The sequence below is a fragment of the Labeo rohita genome, unplaced genomic scaffold, assembly GCF_022985175.1.
Source record: "Labeo rohita strain BAU-BD-2019 unplaced genomic scaffold, IGBB_LRoh.1.0 scaffold_1717, whole genome shotgun sequence".
Taxonomy (NCBI): Eukaryota; Metazoa; Chordata; class Actinopteri; order Cypriniformes; family Cyprinidae; genus Labeo; species Labeo rohita.
In genome coordinates this window covers 9,588-15,188 of record NW_026127909.1, presented here as the reverse complement: position 1 = coordinate 15,188, position 5,601 = coordinate 9,588, and the positions used below count along the sequence as shown (strand labels likewise).

General features: G+C 35.9%; 1 long non-coding RNA gene across 1 annotated transcript; it reads right to left on the bottom strand.

Moving 5' to 3' along the window:
• Positions 1–6: 6 nt before the first annotated feature.
• Positions 7–1,058, bottom strand: LOC127158817 (uncharacterized). The gene is made up of 3 exons (XR_007826282.1): positions 978–1,058; positions 606–631; positions 7–306 (listed from the first exon to the last, which is right to left on the bottom strand). It is a non-coding gene; the product is annotated as an uncharacterized LOC127158817 (long non-coding RNA).
• Positions 1,059–5,601: the final 4,543 nt, after the last annotated feature.

The following is a 5,601-nucleotide window of genomic DNA, read 5'->3' as shown; positions in this document are numbered from 1 at the left end:
AGTATACAAACAGACTGCAAAGAAACAGCACAGGATAAAATATTGATTTTGAAGAAAATGAAAACATACATAAAAATAGAAGTGCTATTATGCAGCTATATTTGTTTAGTACACATGCATGCATACAGAGCCAAAAGAAAATTTCCAGCATGCTACACTGCTAATAGTAATATATTAGGGATGAGATGTTTTACCTTACTGCAGTGTATATTGAGTTTATTCAGGCTTTGAAAAACGGTTTCTCTTCTTTTGACTAAAAACTCCTTCTCTTTCATATTTAGCAAGTGTGAGATTCTCACCTCACCACTGTAGTGGAGACACAGACAGAAATACTGATATTTCATATATTTTAGATTTGAATACAACTGATGTTAATTATGAACAGATCACAGAATGATCCAGTTTGTAATAGATATCAATTGTATTTATGCAGTAGAGTACTCATATACAATTGCAATCGAGAGACTGTAATAATGTACAGATGTAAGCTTTTCTAAAGATCAACAGTTGTTTAAAAATTGCATCTATAACAGATAGTAGCAAATTATATATATATATATATATATATATATTTGTAATATAGCATCAGCATTTGTAAATCAGACCTTTGCTGCAGTTTGGATGCACTCATCTGTAAAACAACAGAGTCAACATTCAAGTTAGACAATCCTACCTTTTTTTTTTTTTTTTTTTTTTTTTTTTAATGTACGTTGCTAATAGTGGTGGTTCACTAGTGTGTAAGTCTTTAGTACTGGCAAAGCTTTATTAAGAATTAAAGCTCATTATTGAAAATCCTGGATTCATTTACATTTACATTAAATTTAGTCATTTAGCAAATGCTTTTATCCAAAGTGATTAACAAATGAGGACAATAGAAGCAATCAAAGCAACATCATTTATGCTACTGTTGTCACTTAGAAAAATAAAGACATTAAGATTTCTAATTACATGATGTAAAAGCTTTAAAACATACTCACTGTTCTTGTATAACCTTGTAAAATCAAAAGATTTACCGATAACCACGACAGCTGTTTAATATAGGACTCTGGATCTCATCAAGGAGGTGGAGATGATGAACATGGACTTTGGACAATAGAAAAACAACAGCTCTCCCATGAAATTTCTTTGTAACTGGAGGAGAGGGTGAAGCGAAAAAGCTTAATGTGAAAACATTGTCAAATGCTGGACAGGAAAAGTCATATTTATTTCATGATTAATACATTTCTCTGACAATATTTACAATAATAAAATTTGTATATTTATAAGTTAATATTGATTGAATAATAATTGTATATTTAATTATAATTTTTAATTATATAATAATGATTCTGTCTAATAATAACAGATGTTTATGTTGTATACAAAAATTTTAATGTCAGAGAGTTTATGTTGGATTTAAACTAACAGATTTCAGCAATTGACTTGTTAAATAAAAGTAACACTGTTTAAAACAAAACTGTTTAAACTTTTGTAACATCCAACCTTTGATACTCTTATATTAGATTTCTGCAGTTGTTCTGTTACCATTACTGGAGTTGTGAGGAGCTTTAGCCTGATTGCAAAAGAAATGCAAATTAGCAATTAAATCAGTCTCCTTGGAACTCTCACATAAGACTCGTGGACTGTATATTAACTCAGCTTTTTGATTTTTGTCAGTCATTATATGTAGTTTTGAATTAAAGAGTTGATGTGGTACTTTAAACACAAAAGTGATTCTTTTTAAACAGTATGTTTTAGTAATGCAGTCCAAGCACTTTAATTAAGATCAAAGTTCAGTGAGGAAACTAGCACCCGCGTACTCAAACGTGTCACTTTTACTACTTATTTTGTATAGTGGATTCACTTGTCCTGATGTCCAAAGCTGCTAATTTGTGCTGCTGCTTTAATTTTTCTTTTTTTTTTTCTACAGGTAAGAGAACAAGTAACAAACTCAAAATAAACAATCACATATTATGTCATAACAAAAAAGTACCATAAAAATGTCTGTAACACTTAAATTCAGTTCTACTCAGTTGTGATGCAGTTCAATTCAATTCAGTTGTGTGATGTAGTTCAGTTCAATTCAAAAATGAAGGGAAAAAATAGTTGTAGAAAAAAAATGTTCCTAGGAAAGAAAAAAATGGAAGAAATAGGTGAAAGGTTGTTGTCCTGTTCAATCCGTGATCCAGTGAGTTTACTGACAATCCAGCGTGTGCAATCGGTCTCATTGCGGATGAAACGTTGGCGAATGAAGATCAAAGCTCGGGTCTGGGTTGGCTCGCCATCTAAATCTAAATCTCGGTATCATGAGTTTTTTTTGTTGTGCTTAAAAAAAACCTGACCTACACAATAGGTCACAAAGGAATCTTGTTATTGTATCGATATAAATTATAACAATAAAGATTTACAAATACTACTACTACAAGGTTACATTGTTCAATGAACTCAACTGTCACTTTGTACTCAAACAATAACAGTTCATATATTTCACAATAAATACACATCTAGTGTTCAAATAAACCATTAAACAGTGTATCTCTACAGTTTTTGATGTTTAACCAATAACTTTTCCTTGTAGTTATTATGACACGTTCTTGACAACCGATCCAAGTTCAATATATATGTGTCAATATGTGTCAAACTCACTAAAACCACTGTTTTCTAATTCAAATACGTTTTCTTCAGGTCAGTGGCAGATTAGTACTCTTTGGTGCCCCTGGGCAACGACACCTAAAGTGTCTTCATCTGGACAACTTTAAAGGAGATTTTCTCAATATTTAGTTTTTTTTGGCACCATCAGATTCCAGATTTTCAGATTCCAAGATTTCCAGATTTTTACAAATAGTTGTATCTCGGCCAAATATTGTCCTTTCCTAACAAACCATACATCAAAGGAAAGCTTATTTGTTCAGCTTTTAGATGATGTTTTGAGAAATTTACACTTATGACTGGTTTTGTGGTCCAGGGTCACATATAGGCGTCGAAATGAAAGCGCATCCACTGATTTACGCAGGAGAAACATAAAAACTTTCAACCAGATATTCAGGGGACTTAGTACGTTCTGATGAAAGGGTATATATAGGCCATGGCTAAACAGACATTTGAGAATACATAGCTTGTCTTACCATAGAAAATTTATTTGCATGGTGCTTTTGTCTTTGCCATGATGGCAGTACATATTATTTTATGAGTTGTTTTGCAATATTTTAATCTTCAGCTTAAAGTGCATTTAGAAGATTAATTAATTAGGCAAGTCACTTGGACAACAGTGGTTTGTTCCGTAGCCAATCAAAAAGATAAAGGGGCTAATATTATTGACCTTAGGAATGTGGCTGTCCAGGACTGAAGCTGACAACCCTGATAAGGTCCATACCTATCCCCTCTAAAATTAAATCTACTACCTAAAGGTATCCGCCTACTTGTGGCATAAGCAGAATATACAAACATAAACAAAATATGTTTATTTATTGTTGCTAATGTAAAGCAATATTTAAATGATTATGGTATCTCACTCCATCCACAGGGTCAAACATGGTTGAAGAAACGCCTGTAAACATATTCAAATATGAACATATAATAACTTCATATAATACATTGACCAAAATTATAAATGCAACACTTTTGTTTTTGCCCCCATTTTTCATGAACTCAAAGATTTAAGACTTTTCTATGTACACAAAAGGACTATTTGTCTTCAATATTGTTCACAAATCTGTCTAAATCTGTGTTAGTAAGCACTTCTCCTTTGCCGAGATAATCCATCCACCTCACAGGTGTGGCATATTAAGATGCTGATTAGATAGCATGAATATTGCACAGGTGTGCCTTAGGCTGGCCACAATAAAAGGCCACTCTAAAATGTGCAGTTTTATCGCACAGCACAATGCCACAGATGTCGCAAGTTTTGAGGGAGCATGCAATTGGCATGCTGACTGCAGGAATGTCCACCATAGCTGTTCCCCGTGAATTTAATGTTCGTTTCTCTACCATGAGCTGTCTCCAAAGGCGTTTCAGAGAATTTGGCAGTACATCCAACCGGCCTCACAACCACAGACCACGTGTAACCACACCAGCCCAGGACCTCCATATTCAGCATCTTCACCTCCAAGATCGTCTGAGATCAGCCACCCGGACAGCTGGTGCAACAATCAGTTTGCATAACCAAAGAATATCTGCACAAAATGTCAGAAACCATCTCAAGGAAGCTCATCTGCATGCTCGTCGTCCTCATCGGGGTCTCGACCTGACTGCAGTTCGTCGTCGTAACCAACTTGAGTGGGCAAATGCTAACATTCGATGGCATCTGGTACTTTGGAGAGATGTTCTCTTCACGGATGAATCCCGGTTTTCACTGTACAGGGCAGATGGCAGACAGCGTGTATGGCGTCGTGTGGGTGAGCGGTTTGCTGATGTGAACGATGTGGATCGAGTGGCCCATTGTGGCGGTGGGGTTATGGTATGGGCAGGCGTACGTTATGGACAACGAACACAGGTGCATTTTATTGATGGCATTTTAAATGCACAGAGAGACCGTGACAAGATCCTGAGGCCCAGCAACTGGGCAACTTCGCTATCCAGCAACTTCGCACAGCCATTGAAGAGGAGTGGACCAACATTCCACAGGCCACAATCAACAACCTGATCAACTCTATGCAAAGAAAATGTGTTCCACTGCATGAGGCAAATGATACTGACTGATTTTCGGACCCCCCCGGAATCAGGTTTACCAATGCTGACTTGGCAAACCCCAATACTTGCTGTTTTAGACTCTGATGCTATTGTCTAGCCATCACTATTCAGCCCTTGTCAAAGTCACTCGCTTGTCCATTTTTCCTGCTTCCAAAACATGAAATTAAAAAACAAAATATGTCACAAAGCTTTCATTTTGTGAAGTTACCAGAAGACTGCTGACAGTCTTTAAAGTTCTTGCAGGAGCTTATGGACTCATCTTCAGATCTGAAAAACAGTCTACAGATTGATGAACTCACACTCACAGATCATTGGGACCATCTCAGTAAAGACCCGTTTCCCATCTACACAGCGATCGACAAGCAGTGTAAAAAGGAGGAAGAGAAAGGAGGAGGTCTGTGTTTGTGTATGAAAGACTGTTATTGTGCTCGTGTCAGCTGTTATGTGGTCTTGTTTTTTGTCTGCAGACACAGCAGACCCCTGGTTTGAGATCAGTCCATATGAAGCAGGTTATTCCCTCACTGGAGCGTTTGTAGGAATATCCAGCTTCGGCAGACAGTTTGACAAAGGCTCAAAGAAAAAAACACCAGCCTGAAATGGACATGCTGTACCTGCAAGGTAACAAACTCTGTCACAAAGATTACTAATATTGTAATATCAGTGTACACTGAACGTATAGTGTGTGTCACAGCTGAAATATAAACATCGTTACAATTAGAAATGTTAAAATCCATTTAAAGCAGTTTAAACAGCACATTGTTTGTCAACATAAAACATCTCAATACACATTGGCGATCAATTTAAGGACTTTGGAATTTGACCATTTTTTCCATTATATTACATATTTTGTTTTTAAAGTGATATGTTCTTGTTCCATTCATTAAAAAGTGTAAATGCATTTTCTGCAGCTCTGTGTGGCAGTGCTGATGGAGA